The sequence below is a fragment of the Trachinotus anak genome, unplaced genomic scaffold (assembly GCF_046630095.1).
Source record: "Trachinotus anak isolate AG129_WGS33_773 ecotype Australia unplaced genomic scaffold, CSIRO_AGI_Tana_v1 ptg000028l, whole genome shotgun sequence".
In the NCBI taxonomy this organism is placed as follows: Eukaryota; Metazoa; Chordata; class Actinopteri; order Carangiformes; family Carangidae; genus Trachinotus; species Trachinotus anak.
In genome coordinates, this window is record NW_027273879.1 from 12029888 (window position 1) to 12053285 (window position 23398).

Here is a 23398-nt window from a genome sequence, read left to right on the forward strand (position 1 = left end):
GACTAGGGGCAACAGAAATAGCCTCAGCTGACTATGGCATATGTAATGCACTGCAGCAGTCCTCCAGTGTTCCATGTTTTTGCATCTAAACCACTTGCTGTATTTGTGTTTGTATACTAGAGTTTACATGTGATGGTGATAACATATCAACGCCCTGGCACAAGCCAAGGTGTTGGTACTTTTACATCTGTATGGAGGAGAAGAAGAGAACAGTGTGGGTTAAATAACCCCCTCATATCTCCATGGTGCGGTGGTACAGTGGTGCAGAGCCCAAAGAGTAAATGTAGTGTATCCTAATGAACATAAAATATAATATTATCCTTGTCATGTGGGCGCCTTTGGTTGAAGAAACACTGCACTACAGTGGTGCTACAGTAGATCTTTGACAGCAAACATCCACTCAGGGTCACTGAGAGAAACCTTTATGCAGCTAGGCTTCTGTAAGCTCTCTATGTGTTTTTGTGGGCGTAAGCAGGAAACTGAAAAATGTTGTGTGCTGGCTGTGGTGTGTTAACAATTCATAGTGAGCTCTAAGTTCCCTTTAAACTAGTGACACAACAAACATCTCTTTCTTGTGATTAAACATATCCTCATTACAGAATGTGCTTGATAATTCTGTGTAACTCTACAGCGACCACAGCCATTTAACTGCTGACATCACTACAAGCTGTACCCCACAAGCACAGCACCTGTGTTCATCCATGTATATCTTTTCCTTTTCGTTTCAACATCTGCGTGACTACGGCCTCGCTTAAACAAACGACAGTTTAGCCACAAGCTGCTGTATGTTTCTGACAGGAAACAATGCTGAGCATTGTTTAGAATCCACTGCCTGAGAAGTTTAAAGTCCATAAGCATTTAAACAATAAAGTCATTTTATGACTGGCTAACAAACTGAAAATCTTCCTTCTTTACTGAGACTTTGCTCTTGCTTAGAAACATGAAAACACCTGACTGAGCCAGCTACTGCACTCTCACATACAGTACTGGCAGACCTGTGTGTGGGCATTTACCTGAGAGAACTTAGCTTTAGGCACAGATAAGCGTACAGCCTAGACATAATCCACAGATAAAGTCTGGCTGGAGCGCCATAGTAAGAAAACGTTATTCTGTCCTATATGATAACAGCCCTATTCATTCAGCAGCGCTGAAATAACCACATGGTCTAAAATAAGGTTTATATTACACAGGAGGGAGTGTGGCTAACCTTATGAGGAAATTGAACAGAAACTTCCTCTTTAACATATATTTTCAGTAACAGTGATGTTTGTTTACCACATTTAACAATTCAACAGAAACACATGCACAGCGGGCTGCTGCATAACTGCAATCTTCAGGAGGAAATCAGTGGATATGTGTCATGACCAGCTGTCTGCACACGTATGTTGAGATGTGATGATCGACATGCAAAGCATTTCACATGTGCAGCAATAGCACACGAGATGAATGCGTGGCTATCTTGAAATAATGTAGCTATAGTGCAGCAGCTATACTAGATCCGGTGCCAGTAAAGACCAGTACATTTCTGACATCAACACAAGTTGCCATCATGTACTGCTACTTATTAAATGGCGCACCTTCTGCACAGTTCTGCATGTGTCCCATAGAATTTAATAGCTTAAAAATAAACTAATCAATATTAGTTTGGGGTGGGGGGGGGGGGGGGGGGGGGTTGTCTGAAAATTACACTTTCATTCTGTCATTCTTTTTTCCACCAAACGTGATCATACACCAAACACAGTAGGTGACTACACTTCTATCCAGGTGAGCGCTGCTCCGCAAAGACGAGGGCCCCGCCCCCCTCTGCTACAGCCGAGGATGCTCTGCTTGTCCCCCTGTGCGCATACAGAGAGCTGATTTCTCTGTCTCCCACTCTCCAATGACCACACTGTGCAAAATACACAAAGCAAATGCTTAACCTCAATTCGCTTATGTTGACTAAAATCCCGTGCTGTCTCCAAATCTGTCCTCGAAATGAGCTGAAACATGGAGCATCCTCGCTAAGGCAGACTGCTCATTCGGTTTCTCAACAACTCGCCTCTCAAGTTTGCTGCTTGTTTGGGTCGCTCCATCACACTCGGCAGCAACACGCCTTGCTTTATGGCATCCTGAAACAGACAGGTCTCCAAGGAGGTGTTTCCCGCTGTCCGATGGGTGCGCGGCTCTGCCGGGGAAGGGAAGTTGTTCAGACATCCCATGTCCACACCTGATATTCAGCTGTTCCCCCTGACGTGCCCTGAAAGTCGTCCGCTGCTTCTCCCTTTTGGGGTCTGCATCCTCTCGTCATCATTCAGCGACCCACCAGCGGAAATAAAACCTGGCATGGATTTCCAATTAGCTAAAGCGTCTACCTGCGTCGTTTCTCTTATTCACGCTTTAATACCAATAAATAAAAATTAAAGATAACACACTGATTTGTTGAAAGTAGGCACAAATAGTAAATACACAGATACAGAGCTATGTAAAAATTTAAATCAAAACATCTCTTGACACTAGGTCATTGCAAAAAGTCCCAAAACAGCACATTTTCACCTTTGACATTTACTTTTTAAAATGATCACTTTATCAATCGGCAAATAGTGATCAAATAAAATGATCGAATAAGTTATCTCTAATGTTGTCAGAGCGATGGTCTCGGGCATGGTGGGATGGGTGGCCCACAGATTCACACCAATAACCCAGATGACCTCCATCCTCATACATAAATCCATATCAATAGTCACTGTATTTAAAACTCTATTCAACATAGCTGATTGTCTTGGTGACAAATTTCCTCATTCTCTATAGTATAGCCACATTATTGTTAGGGTAATTATTCTGGTGTTTTGTTTTTTTTTTTTTACCAGTATTGACTAGCTATAAATAAATTACTCCTGCACAAGATACAGGGACAACATTTACAACTTACAGTAAATGAAACACAGGATATTCAGATAAGGTGGAGCAAAACACCTGGCAAAAACACAACACATGAAAGTAGTCCTAACAAAAATGGGCATGCATGTTTTAAAGTCAAAGCCCTGTGATCGATTGTGACAGTACAGCAGTAGGGAGAAGCAGACAAAAAAAAAAGGCATACATATACATATAAACAATAACGTTCGGACTTTAATAAAAAAAAAAAAATCTTGTTTACCAAGCAGACAATAGTTACTCACTTCTGAATGAAACTGAGAATTTCAGCACCATGGAGAGCAAACATCCCAAACTAAATATAATATACAAGTTCTCCAGAGGTCAACAGATCAGATCAAAGTTCATCAACAGAATAACAACTGAGCTATAAGCAAAATGCATCCTTCTATATGGACACACCAGCAACTAGTGCCGTTGCAGAGAAATCTCTGCACCCCTTAAATGCACATTTTGATCAAATAGTCCATGCTATGAGGTACAAAATATATTACACCTCACAGTATATCATTACATCACTCTTCACAGAGAAAGCCTCTTGTCTCAAAGGATACAAGTATACAGAGGAAACCGCACAGAGAAGATAAAGTTCTCTGCGGTGGAACAACTTTCTTGACAGAATCTGACAGCCACAGTATTTTGGTCCACACGTCTGACTTCATAACAAGGTTTTGTCGTAAACTCAGTGCAGTATATTATTCCAGTTTAGGGAGAGACAGCACTTTTTCCACAGAAAGCAATGCTAACAGATAATAAAGCAAAACAAGACTCATTCTTCTTTGATTAAAGAGCATGAGTCACTATCACAATCTTGGTATTGTTATCTTTTCCAGAGCACAATCAAAATGCAGCACTAAATCACATCATCCCTGTTTAGCAGCTCTCTACACTGGCTGCTTGTTCCACAGACTGGGCTGCTAACAGAGGGTGAGTAAACCTTCACTGTCAGAGCTCTCAGGCTTTGCGGCTTCCTCCAAGAGGAGCTCATTGCACTAAGATCATGACACAACATCAGTGCCGTGTTGCCGAGTCTGTGGGACTAGAAACAGAAAGGGATGTTGCAGGGATGCTAAGAAACACTTCAGCTTTCTTGAGGTGTTGTGTCTCTAACTCAGTGACTCATTTGTGAAGGCAGGTGCCCACTTGTTAACCACAATGTCATGCCCACACTCACTCAGCCTGAAAGCTAGAATAACTACTGCAAGTGGTGCTAGAGTCTGATGTTTGTTTGCTGTGGGACTCGTCTGCATGGTAACATACTGTATCATTCAGTTTCAGTTTAAAAAAAAAAAGTTCAGTCAAGTCGCTTTCCAATCAGAGGTGCACCCTGTGTGTGCGAGGCAGCATGTTGTGTGGTTTCACTGTGTTTTGGGCTGTTTTTCTGTGTATGGACGGAGCAGTCTGGGAGCTGTCGGGCTATAGCTCTAATGAGGTGGGGATGAAAAGCCAGCGAGTTGGACCAGCACAACATTTCTGTATTCCAATATAAAGAACATCTCACAGTAGCCTGTGGGATGTGCAGTTTACACAACAAAGTTGTTGTAGAGTACAGTAAATGCTGTACAGTCTTCATAAAACACTGCATATTTACAAGGCTCTTTTTCCTCAATATAATCATTATCATTTTTATTTATTTATTCATGTACACAAAACTGTATTAATGCAGCTTTTACTCTCCCCACCTACACACAAAATCCAGAGCTGAGTGCAAAATGTTTGAGGCACATCAAATGGCAACCACAAGCATAAGTAAAGATAGACATGGGTATGGTATATTGCAACAAGTCTTTTATTATTAAAAAGGAAATCTGACTTACATTCAACATAACAAGCTGATGACAAATAGCCAAAGATATTCACTCTGCTTGTGTTTAATGTCACAACACAGAAAATGAGAACAAGCTTTATGCTACGAGCTGGCCATGATGAAAAATATTTTTTTGGCACCAGACAGTTTGTAGAGATACAACAAACGGGCAGTGAGATGGCTTATTGATTCAAGCAAAAACACAGACACACACACACACAAGCAAAGACACAGGCAAATCTTGCACACATACACAACTCTTGCTTTTCTGTCCTTCCTTTTCCTTTCACAGCTACACACTTTCTCACAGAGACACACGCGCAGACAACCTCGGCTGGCTGAGCTGTGGTTGTGCGTATGCAAGTCAGGCTGACACTGATGTGTGTGCTGGAGTGAGACGATGAAGACGATGTGGCTCCAGAAGATCTCAGGAGAAATATGGGGAAGCTTCCCTGCAAGTGGTGTGTGTCTGCTCACAAGCATGCGCGAGTGCGTGTGTGGTTGAATCCTCTGCTTTTTATCCCCATCCTCCCAGCAAGCACAACAAACACGGGTGGATACAGCTCAGTTGCCATGAGGCATAAGACACAAGTATCTTTGTGTCCATGAATACTCCCACTTTAAATTAATTCATATCAGTCTACTCTCATTGAGAATGTACATAATATATTTAACCCTATTTAGAGATAAAAATTTGCAGCTTTTTTTTTTTTTTTTTTGCAAGTGGTTTCACTGTTTTAAGCCTTCAAATAGATGTAATATAGAGGGAACTGTGCCGATATACAGAATGTCACAATTCATGTTGCATCTAAAAGCAAAGGCAATATACAATATGATTCTGTCAATGACATGCAGCCCTACATTTTGTTTTTTTGTTGTTGGTATGCGTGTCAGTGTGGGCTGCTGTGTGCGCAGGACAGAGACCAGAATCCCATAAATCCTGCTTTATTAGATAAACGTCCTAATCAGATAAAGAAATCTCACACGCCCCACACACACACACACACACATACAGAGACCCACACAGCATCTCTCTGATAATCTCCATTACCAATTACGGGGTGATATGCCACAGCTTAACATGAAAGCAACAATTAATCTGCTAACACCGGTCAGTGGGTCGTTGTAGTAGGCAGAATACTGCTTGCAGGCACACATATGCACAGACAAAGCAAACATATTATAGGAGATATTTTCTTTAATTGCTTTAAAGTGAAGAATAATTTTTCCTCATTTCTCCGATGTTTTATTTTTTCCATTACCCTCTACTGACTCCTCTCAAACTGTGGTGCAGCCTTTAAAATTGGTCCCCAGCCTTTTTCTGATGGGTTCCTATCAAAGCAAAACAAATGCATAATTTAGATTGGTCTAATGGAACAAGACTTTCCTTCTTCTCCTCCCTCTTTTGGACAAGGCTCCTGTGGAAGAGTATAACTTTGAAAGATGCTTCTGTCACTGTTTATTCGGTTAAGGTTGAGTGAGTGACCAGGCTTTTCTGTCATGTCACACTCTAACAGATAGTGTAGAGGTTGTGTTGTTCAAAAGAAGACATTCTGATGGGCAATTTAAAAAAAAGAAATCCTAAACTAAAAATCCTAAATGATCCTAAACTCTGCCTTTCTGCTCTTTTACTGGCTGGTCTGCCATCTTCCTTTCTTTGATTCTTTTGTGGGACAGAAAGACAGGAAATATGGCATGAGGTGGCTATCGGCATTGTGGAAAAAAGCATGTTGTTGGATTAAAATAACAAGTCCATCCATGCAATATTTTGCACGCAGTTTGTTGTCAATTGCCGATTAAGGCAGATTGAGCTGGATCATGTTTTTTTAAGGCACTTACAAAAGACACTACACCCACAACAGGAGCTGGCAGTATTTTTCATGTTTGTTACCAAAGAGGGAAGCCAACAACCCTTCATCTGCTCATTCTGATGGATTAATAAGAGAGATGAATGAAGAGACTTAACAGTGACAGATGAAGCTTGTATCACATTGTGATGAACAAACAGCTCTTCATTGTGTATAAGCTGACTAACTAACTAACTAACTAATTATATAGTTCACTAAAACTTAACTTTATTTTTAAAAAAAACGTGGTGATTTGAGTCTGTTAAAATCATTCTACAAAAATAAAATATAAAGCCCCATAATGAAGATAATGACACTAATTTGCAGCCCTTGAGAGTTTCCCCAGTGCATCCATTGTTATCAGCTGCTTGTTGTAGCAAATGGAGGTGAGTGCTTTTTGCTCTGTTGCACCTTGACAGTAGTTTGGTTCAACCGCATTTGTTGAGCCAAACTGGTATTCAAACTGGCAACTTTCCAGTCACAGTCCAAACACGGTCTGCTTGAATAAATAGCCTGATCTTCCAGGAAGTCTGAATCAGGGCAAGCTATGGTTTCCCTGATCTAAGCTCTTTTTGACACAGTAAGCAGAGCTGGGACATGAGAAGAGGGCTGTGTGTGTGTGTGTGTATGTGTGTGTATGTGTGTGTGTGTGTCTGTGTGTGCAGCCGTGGATGTGTGCATGTTTGAAATGAGCGACTCAGAGAGAAGGTGAGAGAGAGAGAGAGCGCTCAGGTTTGTGTAAATGGGTTACCAACATGTGTACACGGTATGTGTCATACAGTATGTCGCTGACAGTGTGTGCGTGTGAGGTTTGTGCGTGTGTGTGTGACGGTTTACGAGGCAGAGCAGAGAGATGACACCATAGTTGAGTGATAGAGCAGATGGGCCTCCTCTATCTGTCAAACTGGAGACATTCCTTTCACTCAGTCCATTCAATCCCTCTGTGCATGCACATGTACCGAATGTACGTGCGTGTCATAATGTTGCTAATTCTAGATAAAAGCATATTCTGTGAACCTTCATAGTGTGAAAAACAATGAATCCCCATCTCCATCATATCCAACCAAACATTTATTCAACTGTCAGCTCGTGTCGTCTAAATTCAGGTTGTTGGGTGAGTCAACAAACATGTAAAGATGTTACCTTTATCTAATTCCATCCTTTCAAGCATCGCCCTCCATTAATTTCTTCCTTTCTTTGCATATGTAAAAGACAGATTTCTTCAATATAAGATGGTGCAGTATGCGGTGGCTGCAAAGTTCACAAACTGAATGTGAACTAAGAAGTATTTGAATATTTGGTTTGCTCCTGAGAGCTGGAGCTGATAGTGATAACCTCCACTGTGCCACTTCTTAATCCCACCTACACTTTGTCTTCTGTCCTTCTGCGTGTCAACGCCCACTCCATCTACATTCTCCTAGTCTCGTTCTGTCTTCACTGTCTATGCCTATGCTTGTATTACCTCATCAGTAATGTTAGAGATGTAGTTTTATCAGCCTGTTTTAGATGATAGATAATTAGTGTAGACCTAACTTACCCACCACTGCACATGCCTCACCCTCCTCGCCCACAAGTTCGTCAGTGCACCCTCTTTCCACAAATACGTCCTTCACCCTGTGACACTTTGTGCAGCAGTATTTAATTAATTGAGAGACACGTGGCTCAGAGTTTAACAAAATTCAACACACTTCATTTAATCAAAATAACTTGATTACACATTTGGTTTGTCATGTGTAAATGATCACGAAGAACCTTGTGTGTCAGACCATTAATAGATTTTGGATTTGCACTGTGTCATCGTCAGTATGGTAAAAATATCTTAATCTCTTTGCATAAAAGGGATTCTGGGTAAACCCACGTTAAGTGCTTTTACATCTGGAGCATTTTCCTTGTCATAAAAAATGTCAACATTTGACTTTCAATTCTTAGTGTAGCGAAAAAATGATAAACACACTGCTGCGTGCCATTTTTTTTGGCCTGACTAATTAAAGAAACATTGGACTCTGCAAAACAATTGAAGATTTGGCTTCATATAAACTCTGCTTCTACATTAATTTCATTAACATTAACATTAACATTAAAATCAGGTGCAGGGCTTCCTTTGGAAAGAAAAATCTTATTTTGAAACATCAAGGCCATTAGGGAGATTAATTCATCAGATACAGTGCGTAAAGCAATGACACTGTTGTTGTCTTTTTGAATTGCAGATGCAAACCAAACAACCAAACCACTCCTGAGGAAAACTCACTATTGTTTCTGCAAGTTCTCTAATGTAGCTTATGAGGAAGGGTGCCTTTGTTTCATAGTAAAGCTGCTAATGTTCGAATTAACATTGACTCCAGAGACCAAACTCTGAAGAGTTCATTTCAGGTTCAGCGTTTGTGTGGAGTGGTGCAAGCTATGGTGCAGGAGACCTTACATGGCCATCTCTCACACTCTCTGTCTCACTGTCTGTCTCTCCCTCTCTCCCTCGTGTCTTGTCTCTGTCCTTCCTGGATTCCACACTGAGGTGAAAGGAAACAGGAACGGCTGCAGTGGCTGTTGGCACCAGCATTTTTTTCTCTGCAAAGAACCACTCTTCCTCTTGTAATACACACACACACACACACACACACACACACAAAATATTCCTGTGTTAATGGCTTTGTTCCTTAGCCAGTTGGGAAGATGTTTCCTCAAGCATGTTTGTGTGACAAAGCCATTCTTGTTCCTGCAGATGGAATACAGGCGGCGAGTGTGTTTACATGTATGTATTTCCATGTGTGTGTGTCTCAAACAACACAGCTGAAAATGAGATGTGGTCAGCTGGATGGATCTGAGTCAGTGGGGTGCAGATGGGCCCTTTATTATTTCCAAATGGAGGAATATTCAAAACAGTAGCACACACTCTTGCTATCTGCCCTTTGTTCAGTCTGCACCACAGCACCACTGGGACCCTCCCAAACTCCCTCTTGTGCTTACTGGAACCTTGGCAGCCAGCAGCCAATTAGGACAGCTTTTACTAAAGCTTCAGCCAATTGGATTAGTGCTACATTTCCTTGCCAAATGAGACTCTAAATGTGCTGCTGTATGCTAGAATCTGAGACCTGGTGGGCAGACTCCTGTTTCGCTGATAGGCACAGGGTACCAGAATACACACACATGCTGCAGAGGCAGGGAAAAAGAGACATCCCATAATGCTACGTGTGTTGTGTCCAGCTGAGTGTGTGTTACTCAGATTCTAAACTGTTTAAACCAAGAACATAACATAAAACAAACCAGAACCCAAGCAGCCAAGGGACCACGATGCTTCTCCCAAGGGTACATAAAACAGACACTGCACACACACTGGGATGGAAGAAAAGAGCTAAACCAGGCTGTTCACACAGAGATGACAGCAGACAGAAAAGAGGAACAGGCATTCTCTTTTTTTTCTTGTTAAACATTGTTTTTGGGAGTTTTCAGAATCAAGGATCGAGGTTCCAAGGATGGGTGTTGTATGCTGTGCAGACTGTAAAGTGAATGTATGATGGCGCTATATAAATAAAACTGACTGGACTTGACTTGAAAACAAACTAAATGGCATTTGTTTACCTGACTGAGTGTGAAGTCGATCTGAATAATTTAGCTGACCAAACTGTGATTTTTCTGGTTTGTGGCTGTGAGTCAATCGTTACACTGTGTTTGTGAGTGTTTGCCATGCTCAGTGTGCCCAGTTGTCAGTTCTCTATGTGTCCTTAATCTGAGTCCCTGGGCCCAAGTTAGTTATTAGTGGAAATTAAATTAGTTTCCAATCCACTTCCATCCACTGAAGCAATCGTACTCCATTGGAGGTATTTCAATCACCTGAAAATCAAACACCAAAAGCTAAATATAGAATTGGAAAAGGCCTCTTTTAAGATCCTATAATTCTGGTTGTCTGGTTTATGTGGTGTTGAGAACAAGGTCAATGGGTATAATTTTTCAATAAATCGTGTAATCCTTTTCATAATTATAATTTCACTGTCTACTTTCTCATAATGTCAAAAAACAATAAAGATGACAAAGATGCAAATGCAAAAAAAGATGCTAAACAAAAAGATAAAAGTCATTAAGACCACCCACTCACCCTCAAACCCACAGATGAATAGGGAAAATGTAGAAAGAAAACTGCATAATAAAAGCAATAACAACACAAAAATGAGCCGAAACAAATATACAAATGTCAATAGAAAAGATTTGCCAAAAGAAATGAAGAGACGAATAAAAAAAACAAAAAAACTAATAGAAAACAATGCCTGAAGAAAGAAAAAGTGAACGAGACAAAGAAAGATTGTGCTTTGTGATCACACAATACCACTCACTCACTCCCCCCTTCTCATCCTCTTATTGCGTCTATATTGATGGAGAGTTCATTGCCAAGGCAGTGCTTATGAGAAAGAGTCTGCGAAAGTGCTCATGGGTGCCTGCAGGATACACACTAAAGCATACAGCACAGGTACACACACACACACACACACACACACACACACACTGACTCTCTCAACCTGCTCAATCTCTGGTACTTTGCTCCATTTGTAGGGCTGCTGCAGGATATTTGTCCATCACACTCCATCACAGAAGAGGGCACAAACAAAAAAGCAACAATGCAAAATCACTGGCGGTCTCTCAAACGCACACACACACACACATACAGCAAAACTAAGGATGTAATGCATTCTCAAAGACCACTAAGAAGCACAAGAGGAGCTTTATATGACCGGAACAAGCGACAACTAAAGAAGTCTGTGTTACCAGTCTATAAATCAATTAGCTTAGAACTAAGAGAGTGAAGTGAGGGCTCAGCATTAACACAATAACACCTTACATTTCTGTCCAACCATGGCAGGTGTGGCTGAAGTGTTTTTTCAGAGACACCTTGTACATATGAAACAGGGTGGAGCAGGGTGGAGCAAACAAAAATAACCCAATGGCAACAGGCCATTAGTCAAGCCTGTAGACCACCAGGCTTAAAGATGTGATCAACCAGCACAGACCAGTGAGAACTACTGGACCATAGAGGAGAAATACAGTCCAACCAGTCAAAACAGAAACAAACTGTCCACTTATATTGAAAAAAAATAAATAAAAAGGATACAGAGCAATGCAAATAAATCTGTTTCAACAGCACCAAGAGGACCTGCCTGTTACAGCACAGGTAGGTGTGAAGACCTTTGTACGCCGACAAGCCGACACGCGTGTTGTGACCTTTCCAGCTGTTGTAAGAGCCAGAAATAAGGTGTTTTAGATTTCGTTCAGTAGCACAGGTTTGTTTAGGTATGCCAACGAGCTGGTTCAGCAAGAAGAGAGAGCAGTTCAGCATTTTCTTCCTCTGACCGTCACTCACTTGATCACGCCTAAATAACCTGAGCGGTGAAACACGCAGCTTCAACAGCTCAGGTTCGCTACAAAGAAAAAAAAAAAAAAAAAAAACACTTAAGAGATAAACTGAAACAACAAAAGCAGACTGCTCATAGGAAACAAACAACTCAGTAAGCAGGGGACTTTATTAACCGAGTGAGAGTTGGAGAAAATATTCAGGCTCAGTGGGTTTACATACTATTGAGATCTCGCAGTGCAGTGCGGAAGTGGGCTATCAGACACCTGCTATGACAGATGAGCTATAAGATGAGGCAAAGCACCACGTCTGGTCCCCTCATCTCAGTAGTCTTCGCCGGGGCTGATTCAGTTTAACACCGAAAACATTTTCCGCACACCCTGGCCGAGACTGCAGACTCACGACATGAAGAAAGTTAACGCTTCATCACGTGTAAAGTTCCTCTTTTTTGTTCTTGCCACAGAAAAAAAAAAAAAAAAAAAAAAAAAAAAATCGAAAGCAAGGACGCGCAGCGAAGCAATACAAAGAATAATAAAAGCCAGAAAAAAGGGGGGCAGAAAAAATAGTTACTCGACCCAGAGCAAGCGACAGATGGGAAATTAGCTTTAAACTCCTGCCTTTAGATTTTCTCTCTGACACACGCATGTAAAGCCTCCATAATAAAAATACAGGAGGGGGCGGGAGGGGCATCGCTGGAAAGAAAGAAAATATCAACCAACTTACAGTTTCGCCAATTTGCAGCCGAGAGTCCGGCAGCGACACCAAAATATAGAAATCCAAACGGGCAAAAGTCCGACAGGGAGCCGAGCTGAGCCGCCGCCGTCCAGCCGCAACGAGGAGCAGTCACAATGTGCTTTGACAACCGGGGCAGCGAGCGAGCTGGAGAGCCCGGAGCCGCCTGCTGGTTTCTCCTGTCTGACGGGGGAGAGACAGAGAGACAGAGAGAGAGAGAGAGAGAGAGATGAATGGTGGGAGTGCGCAGGCGCGGACGGGTTAGATTCATTCCGGTGGTGGTGCTGCAAAAATGCATAAACACAGGAGTGCTGCATTTCTTTCTCCGTTTATTTACTCAGCCTACTGAGGGCGGATTTTAGAGAAACAAAAGAATTTGGCAAATTAACGCAAACAAGACAAAAGAAATAAACAAAGAGCAAGACACTATCAATAGCATCCTGTCGCAAGTCCTACATTCAAAATGGTACCGAAATGTAGAAAAGTAACAGCATCAAAATATGCTTCAATCAAATGTAGCCAACTTAAAACAACCAAGAGTAAAGTAGTGGCCCATTTCACTGTAGTGTTTATTATTTCATTACATTATAAATGGTGCTGCTGCTGCTGCTGGGTAGCTTCCAGTAAAAGTCATCATTTATTAGCTGATTAGATTTTGTATTAATAGTCTGCATCTACAAAGTAACTAGCACCTCAAGATGGCACGTAAATGTAGTGGAGTAAAAGTGTAAAGTGGCTTTAAATGGATTAAATACTCGAGTGAAGTACAAATGCCACAAAATTGTTCACATACAGTCGCCTGCTTGAGTACTCAGTTATTCAACCACCGTTCTCAATATGTGTTGGGCCTATCTAATTTGAATAGTTTTAGTACTAAACGTGACCTTGGCTATTTGATAAAACAATGGAAGGAAACACAAAGCAAAAGTGTAGCTTAAAGTGGAGAAAAAAGAAAAAAGAAAAGATGCAATGTGACGGGCTACATTTAAGTAAGAGTCACGACTAGAAAGAGCCTAGAAGTAGCCTGCATGTTGACCATGACTCTCTCCCCATCCAAGAGAAGCATTACCCTCTCCCAGACAGTCTTATAAATAATTCAGCAATAAAAGCTTGCCTCTGCTTGCCTGGCTGCATGCAGCACCAAAAGAAGCCCCCCCCCCACACCCATCCCCTTCGAGGCGTCAATCTATGCGGGCGTTACCAATTAAAACAAATCTCCAAGCAAAATAAAGTTCAATCAACATTCTTGTTTCGCAAATGGCTGCGGCCGGACGGCCAAATCAGCCAGGGAATACGAGGCTTCTGTCAACTATCAATAGCCTCATGCGCCTGCGAGAGACAAGGGGGGGGGGGGGGGGGGGGGAAGTGGCTGAGTTTCAATGCACAGACGGTGCAGGCAGCGCAAGCGGCCGATGATGCTGTTTGTCCTGTCCGCGGATCGGAGGAGAGCAGAGAATCACCCGCAAGCGCCGACAAATTCAATCCAACACATCCTGTCCCAGAGCCCCCCCCCCCCCCCAACGCTGTCGAGAGGGGAAGACGGTAGAAAAAGTATCGGTTGGAAAAAAAAAAAAAAAGAAAAAAAAAAAGCAATTTACCTGAGCACCGCTCCCGTTCAGCCCGCCGTTATCACTTCCCTCTCAACGCAGCTGTCAGCGCCGCCGCTGAACGGGAATTTAGACGACGGGATTTGTTCACGTGGTCACGGTCGGTGCTCCTGATTGGCGGAGCTGCTCGCCTGGTTCGCACCTGTACGGGGAGCGGTAGCAAGATGCAGGGGGAGAGGCGAGGCAGGTGCAGGAGGGGAGAAGCGCGGGGAGAAAGGTGGAAAAAAAACCCCAGATTGCTGCAGGATAATATCCTTGCTTAATATGGATCTCTGCTCCTTTTTCCCTGTGTGTGTGTGTGTGTGTGTGTGTGTTGGCGAGAGGAAACCGAGCCCAATAATAATATTATCCAGGCAATTGGGAGGCTTCACACATTTTTGAAAAGAGAAAAATCAATACACTGCATGTTTAGATAGTGATCTGGTGCATTACAAGTAATCACCACTATTAGGAGAGTAGCCTGTAACACAGATCAGAGCATATTTGACTTTAAGTACTCTAAAGAACAAATGTAAGATTATTTGCTTGATCTATTCAAAAATCAGATCATCAGCTGGATAAGATAAAAGGCAGCTTCAAATAGCAATTAAGTGAAATTAGGTTACTCTATCCTACTGTGTGTAAAGCTTTCTTTTAAGTTTTGTCGTGACTGCCATCCAAAAGGTTAAATATTGCAACATAAAATATTAGGAAACTGAATGTTAGTACTCATGGCTACATCTCTGCATATGTAAGATTACCCATGCAAATTTTGTTAATGAGGAAGACTTGTTGGTTTGGTAAAATTCTGCCACTTTAATTTAAACCCAAAAATCAGATCAAATCTGGAATTCATATGAAGAGTGAAAGGGAGCGAATGGGGTGGTTGGTTTACTTGCCAGAGTCACGAAAATGATGTTAATTTCCTCAGCATTTTTGCATCATGAAAATGAATGTTACAGATACATACACATATACATATGCAGAGAATGCAAATCACAAAACTCTCCTGAAAGTCATATGATGCATTGCCTGTGCTTTTGATTGTAACTGAACATGTCAGTAACCTCATATTTAAGCATATTAGAGATAAAGATTTGAAAATCATTCAAATTTGGGTCCGTGGATGCTTTAAATTTTAGTGTTACTGTTACTGTATGTTATGGTGACAGCAGTGAGGATCAGTAGATGAAGCCACAGTCTTTACTGTATTTATTGCATTAATGACATTAGCAACATCTGTCACACATCTGTCAGTAGCATGGGAGAAGGATTTCTATGGCTCCCTTTTGAATGACATATCAACAGACTACTGTCATATTTAATATACACGATCAGGCACAATAACTGACACAGTTACAAGCAACATACCTGAATGACACCTTTTAGCTGTTATTGCTGCTGCTGCTTTTAGTTTTTCAGCCTGATGGTAACATTTAATATAATAACACACACTTTTCAACATTTGCTGTAATTTGCTAAGAGTGTATAGCTCACTGCTCTGCCTGTAACACACACACAAGCATACCATACACGCACACAGTTATTCATCTACCTACTGAGGCCACGGCATAGTAGCAGTCAATGGTGCGGGAGTATTTTTAGATTTCATGTGGGTTGCAGATGCTGCTCTACTCAACCAGGTCACAGCAAACAGAACAGTTTTCACTGTAACGTTCAGTGCCTTTGACTTCCTCTTAGTTTGCCCATCAGTGTTTGCTTCCCTATATTTAGCGTCTGTTTTTTAAAATGTATTTGAAGACACAGATTGTGATGATTATGTTTCTACCTGCACCACAGCTCACCTATCTGAATGTGGGGCTCCCAGTATCTCTTCTCTTCTCTTCTCTTCTCTTCTCTTCTCTTCTCTTCTCTTCTCTTCTCTTCTCTTCTCTTCTCTTCTCTTCTCTTCTCTTCTCTTCTCAGATTTCACCGGGCCTGGCAGATTAGGCCAAGACACTCAACTGGCCTCCAGGCTGTTGGCAGTGATGTGGTTCTATGTTTTTCCCCTACTCAGTTTTGGCCCGAATTAAAAGCATGTTGGGTTTTTTAGGGCAACTCGGGGCATTTATAATTGACTATGAGAAATCTGACACAGTTGCAGTTCTAACTCCAGAAAATGTGCAGTGAATCATCCTGCAAGCTTATGTTTGTATCTTCAAGACAGACGAATTCAGGGCACTGAATTCTGACATACACCGCACTGGTGTAGGTTGGTAGTGCTAGCTGTGGTAACTACAGTGTAAGCTTGAATGTTACTCACGTTTCCAGACTGGAGGGGTTCCCTTGGTTTTTGGAGTCAGGGGGTGGAGAGTTATTATCTAGGAGAACAAAAGCTGAAGAGCAGAGAACAGAGCAATCTTCCCCTCCTCCTGTTTCTTCTATCCCTTCCTTCATCTGTCCCCATCATCTCTCCACCCGACCCCCACTTCCACACACCAACACAAACGCCTGCCATCTGACACCCCTCTAAGGAGTTTTTTTTTTTTAGAGTCGTCTTCTAAAACACACACACACACACACACACACACATACACACATGAGTATTGTTTGGTGGTTGTGAGGAAGAGCTCCTATGTTCTCAATCCAAGGCAGAGAACTGGGCCAAATGGCATGGAGAGAACCAGACGGACGGACAGACAGACAGACGCCCTCTCTGCGCGTTAATCAGGCCTATGTGCACATCTAGAAAGAGGGAGAAGCAGAAGGGTTGAGCTGGACTTTCGGTTGGTGGACCATAGTGTACTGTAGGTCGCAGCATGTGTGTATCATGTCATTTGGTGTGATGCCACCTGGCTGTCTGACCACAAGCAGAACGCAGGGAGTGCGTGTGTGTATGTGTGTGTGTGTGTGTGTGTGAGGAGTCTTGCTGGGCCGGACAGAACTTCGACGGCCAGCAGATGGTGGTGCCAGCGTGGCATGGGCATAAGAGCAAGGTGGACTCACACACATGGATGCACACAGGATGCCCTGCCTGTGGTCAGACAGCCAGGGTTACCGGGAAGAATTTCAATAAATACTAATCTGACGATCACACTCCACCAGCCTTTGTACTTCTAATCAACGTGTAAAGATTTATCCATCTAGCTTTGTTTCTTTGATTTGTCAGCACTAATGACTATGCAGCCCACGATTCTAATTTCTTTTGTAATTAAAAAGTTTCCTCCATATATCATGGAGGAGATGACATGTCACTGTCAACAAAGGGATAATCAATCTGTTTTCGTGTGTATAAATGAATGCCATTCAACACAGTACAATTCTGGTGTCGAGCAGGTGATGTGGAGTCTTTGTCGACCCGACTTGTTTCAACATAGAGTTAGTATCACTTTTTAAATAAGATCTTATTGTCATGATCCAAGTCCATTATACAGACAAACCATTTTTGCATATTTGCACATGCATAAACACAAACATGCAGATGCACAGGCACACACTCACACATTTTCAAAGGGGCTGTGGCTGAGCAGCTGTCTAGGGAGTGGACGACATCTCTATTGTTGGAGTGTGATGGATGAGATGGTAGCTTTAATGCAGCATTGTGGTGGACTATGAACTGGGGGGGGGGATTTCCTCTGGCCACACTGTGTACCTTCATTATTGCAGTTGATGGAAAAAGATGTTTTGGATTTCCGTCTGTCTTTTTCCATCGCATGAAAGGCGAGGACAAGAGCCGTCACATTAGGATCACATGGAATGAGCAGATGATGACATGACACCTCGACAGTACTGGTATTGTGTGAAGGAGATGGATTTGCTTTGAGAGCTTGTATTGATGTACTTTGGAAGAGTTGCTTCATATCTGGGCTTCAGATCAGTAACTCTCAGTCATTTCCCTCACACACACAAACACACAAACACACACAATGGAGCTGGTGGGTAAATAATCCTGTCCTGTGAACATCTGTTGTCAGTGACAGGTGATGGTAAGGTGAGACCACACTTTTACCCCCACCCAAAACCTCACACAAATAACCAATACACACACACGTGTGCACACACACACACACACACACACACACACACACAAATCCCGTAATGCTGCTTGCAGCTCAAGCCTTTGGCTGTCACACTTGATCTCAGTCTCTCCACACTGGTGGTGACAGCATGACATACACGCTCATCAAAATGGTCGAAGCTCTCTTTTGTCGGCCATATTTCTCCAGGATCTTCAGACCTGTTCACTACCAAAATAACACACTGTGCAAAACACAATAGCAAGTTTTCCAGCCAGCAAGCCAAAAGAAAAATGTTTCTTTATTAGACTGAAAAATCCTTAACATGTAAAACGCATATTATTTTGAAATCAGAATGAGAAAGCCAGGGTTCATACCACCCCAACTGTCTCGAGCAACATGTTGACTAGCTTTCATGTTGAGACCCTGACCTCTGACCTCTGTGTGCAGGTTAGCAAGTGAAACCCAAATTTATCCTGTGGGGACCACTGAGATATCATATATCATCTAGGCATCCAGCAGAAGTAGTAGCCTTGTAATCAGACTGATTTGCTGACTGTTTTGATGATTTATTACCCTGAGGGCTCCCTCTGGGCAGGCACCTGTGTAGTCAGCCAGATGTCTGTTAACAGTTTGTTGATTGTTGCTCAAAAATGCAGACATGTGTGAAGCCTTGTTTGTGGAATATCAATATAAATTTCTGTTTGTTTCTTTGCACCTGCTTGTTTTTTTAATGTTTATTTAATTATTTATGTCTTTCAGTTGAATCCATTGTACATTTTTATTTTTTAAGCAGCCGTATTGTATTGTATTATATCTATATTTGAAGAAATCAGACAAAGAATATGAATTAATCATTTTGTGTTTGTTTTAAAAAATCAGAAGAAACATCTGAAGATACAACATATCAAATAAAATATCAAAACTGGAATCTTGTAAACTTTTGTGATATTTTATACATTTGCTGGCAGGATATCACATGCATCTGTATGCTGCAATGTGGTGAAACACTGCACCATACTCTACCATGTTTAAAGCCTCTCACCATGCTGCACTATTGGTAAACACTGAGTGTGTTTGTTGGTTAAATCTGTCTGTTTGAAAGTACTACTTTTATCATTTCACTGATTGATATATTTGCGTATATATTACCTGGCTGGTTGATGATGTCTTCCCACAAACCAACAATAACAAGGTGACACAACTTCACAATTTGACATCAGATGCTCAATCATCTCTGCTGTATTTTAAAAGTCATGAATTGCAGCTTTTTAGCATCAACATTCAGAGAACGTTGACATTTTATTGTGAAGGGACCATGTAATTAAATTAATGGCAAGGTGGCACATATTGGGTGTTGCCATTTACCCACACTGTAGTACCTGCCTTTCATTCTCATTGCTGCATGACTGCAAATAGGCTGCAAAGAGCTGAAAATATGCTTTCACATTATTATCAAATCATCAGTAGACTTTAAGAGCCTTCAAAGCAACACACAGATCCATACTCACAGGTGCATGAATACGCACCTGTACATGCACACCTGCTCAAATGCAGATAGTGGGAAGATTTCAGAAGTGGAAACACACAGAAGCTGAATGAACAGACTTTGACTAAAACAGACTGTTGGCTAGATGATGCAAACCAGTGAAACCAGCATGCTTTAGTCATTGTTGTATCAGGCAGGCTAGAGTGAGCTGCCCTCAAGGTGTCTTAGTTTAGTGGTGCAAAGTGCTGCTCATATGGCATCCCATCAAATATTTGATAACTTTACACTTCAATACCAGCTGTGAGTTTGACATAGGATGGAGAGAGACAGACAGAGAGAGAAAGCCAGAGAGAGAGAAAGCTGAACGCCAAAAAGCTCTGATTGCAGCATTGATCTCGACCTTGACGGATGCTGGTTACTTAAGTTCAGTGAGGAACATCAATCCAGCCTCTTCCACCTCTGCTCCTCATCTCTCGCCAACCACCTGCCTGTTCCCATCTTCCTCATCCTCCTGAACATCTTGGTACTTTCATCTTCCCCCATCTTTACAGCCCTCCATTCAAATCCTTCCTCGCCATCTCTTGAGATTCACTCCAACCCTCTGCATCTATGTTCCTGCTGTAGCACTTCAAAAGCGGCGGAAACATGCAGCGAGTCACCAGGGAAGAGAGCGAGAGGAGGACATACTGTATACAGGATATTTAAACCGCGGGTTGTCAATTAATATGGAACATGCATTTTTCACTGATATTTTTTAATTAATTACAATTAATTATAATTACAGTGCAAAGCTACTCATACTGATGATTGGTATTTACTGCTGCAATAATTATTTTAAAGAGCAGGTGGTAGGAAAAGGATTATTACCTGATACTAGATATCATGTATATGTATACGTGGATATATCATATTATTAATGGCAGAAGATGTGACAAACAAAAATCCTGCATCTGTTTTGTTTGTGTGTGTGTGTGTGTGTGTGTGTGTGTGTGTGTGTGTGTGTGAAAGCGAGTGTCTGCCTAAATCCTTCCATCTGTTGAGCAATAACAGACCGTACATTAGATCAGGCTGAATGGAGAAAATAACAAACAACAATATTCCAGCTCACTGGTTTCCAAGTGTAGAGGGAACGTCAGTCATTCTCTTGTTCACAGCAAACCAAACCAAACATGTGCATTTTCTTAATGTAATGTTTATGTCCTTTGACATACTACACTCAAGCATATATCTACCTATTTTTGTTAGTAAGAGTGATGACTTGATTCGTCATGTCTGACTCTGCTATGTCACTTTTGACAGAGTATGTGATTCACTTTTGTGCCTGTGATGGATTGTATGGGTTGGGGGGGTGTCTTTGTATGTCAACAGCAGCATACCTGGATTGTCCAGGAAAGCTGAACGAAAAAAAATTCAGCTCATATCTGAAACATTTGGAGCTGTAAAACACTCTTTTCCCCAATTTTTCTCCAATTTGGGATGTTGCAGGATGTCATACCTGATTTCATCATCCAAAACGTTTTTATTTTCTCTTCTTTAAAATTAGGTTTTTTTATTATCTGCATTTAAAACTGCAAAAGGTCCATTTTCTGTGCCGCTTAAACTGTGTATGCTGTTTTACAGCTCCGATTTCCAAAGCTGAGCTATTTGTGATTGTCTATTTTGCAAAAGCCATCAAGATCCATGTATGTCTCTTATTTCTTATATTGTCTGTATTCAGACCTTAATTGCTTCAATAAATATAACGGAATGACTCAGACATGCCATATGTTTGATGCTCAATTCATTAACTAAATAGATGGCTCATGGTTGCCCTAGCACTCAAATGCTGCACTTTAAAGCCTAGCTCTTTATAGTATTGCTCTCTCTATCCTGCTGTGAGGAAGATATGTTCTACACAGAAATGGTGAATGTTCAGTACAAATTCAAACCATATGTGATGCCAGCTGCATCAGCTGATGGTTTAGAAGAACATTTACGTTTATGTTGGTACCAGATTTGTTCAGCATAGTTTACTGTTTTAGAGTCGTATTGAGGAGGATATGTGAAGCAGCACTGTGCGGATTACGGTGGTGCTACACCTCCAAATGAAAAGGCAGATATTGTATTTTTAACTCCACTGCAGATTCAGTTTCATACAAAACATGAACACCTTGCAATATATGAAGCACTGGTATAGATTCAACTGCCCAGCAGTATAAGTAGTTCAAATGATCTCCTTTACTGGCTGCTACATCAAAACAATGCTTACACATTAATGCATCAATAATTAAAGTCCAATGATATAATGTAGATAATAATATCACACTGTGAAAAGGGCTATTCTGTATTGTAAGCACTTTAAGTTTGATACATACAAGTTTATTACTTAAGTGAAATTTTGAATGCAAGACATATTTTTAAATGGCTGTAAATGATCTGAGTACTTCTTCCACCACTGACTAGTACTATCAGTCTGTACCATCATGGTAGTAACCACTAAAGACTGTATGCCACTGCATATTGTGTATTATGTAAGAACTAACACCTCACTACGATAGAATTAGCCTGCGCAGAGTAACTGCTACTTAACTAAAGTGCAAAAATGACACATTATCATCCCATTATTGTTATTCCTGAACTTAGTGTTGCTGTTGATTCTAGCAAAGTATTGTGTCAAATGTGTGTGTGTGTGTCTGTGTGTGTGTGTGTGTGTGTGTGTGTGTGTGTGTGTGTGTGGGTGTGTGTGTGCGTGCGCATATTTCTGATGTCTGATAACTGGTGTGTGTATGAGTGTGTATTTTAGAGAAGGGTATTAAGAGCAATGTAAATCCCCTGGGCTTAGATCCAAAGGAGTTACGTGTGATTGACACATCTCTGTTTGTAATGCCCTCTCTCACTCTGCCCCTTTTCTCTTTCATTTTTGCTCTCTGCTGGTTTCAAACCGCCTCGCTCAAAAAACATTTGCATTCACACTTCTTGCCCTCCCATCTCCCTAATGATGGCTCAGGCTCTGGATTCTGGATACCATGATGAAAATGAGCGCAGGATATTTACATCTTTGTGGGTAATCCACTTTTAATGTGTCCCAGGCCCTTAATCTGCTTCTTTTATTTATGAGTCTGGCATGTTGGGTTTAAAGGTGTTAATTACAGTTCAGTTTTAGAGAGGCAGCTGTCTACTCCTCCTAAGAGAACATGCAGCACAGGGAAATATGTGTGCATGTGTGTGTGCATATCGGTAGTGACGGGTAGCCAGAGTTTAAATGTGCATGCATGAAAATTCTCAGCTGAAATCATGAACCAAATTATTATTTTTTTTTGTTTGCACACACTTGCCTCTTGGATATATTTTATTCATACAGCAAGGTGTGTACACAAACACACTCCCCCAAAAGAATTTCATCTCTGCTGGAGAATGGTGGTTTCAAACACATGGGGACCTTTGGCAGCGTTCAACAGCAGCTCTGAGTGAAGGTTTTAAATTGAATTAATGTTTACGATAACATCATCACTCTTACAATGAAAGAAATGTCATTACATGTAACATATAACCAACCATTCTCCTCATGGTTTGACAAAAGAGACATATAAATTGAACCAGTGAATTAAAAATGGGAATAAGAGGGGAAAAAATTGAGAGAAGAAGAGAGACATTTTGATAAATAAAGAACCTCCACATTGTGAACAGGCTTCTTCTTAAGAGCTGGATCTCTTTGTTAAAAAAAAAAAAAAAACTTTTCTTGTTCTTTTGCTAT

General features: G+C 41.4%; 1 protein-coding gene across 4 annotated transcripts in view; it reads right to left on the reverse strand.

Moving 5' to 3' along the window:
* strbp (spermatid perinuclear RNA binding protein) overlaps window positions 1-14335 on the reverse strand; it is an 85169-nt gene extending 70834 nt beyond the window's left edge. For 2 of the 4 annotated variants that reach the window (XM_071465855.1, XM_071465853.1), the window contains exons 1-2: window positions 14233-14335; window positions 12626-12817 (exon numbers count right to left, since the gene is read on the reverse strand). The gene's annotated coding sequence lies outside the window, so the exon portion shown is untranslated. The remainder of the gene's footprint in view (window positions 1-12625; window positions 12818-14232) is intronic. The other 2 variants (XM_071465856.1, XM_071465854.1) reach the window with 2 other exon arrangements.
* Between the last annotated feature and the right edge of the window lie 9063 nt (window positions 14336-23398).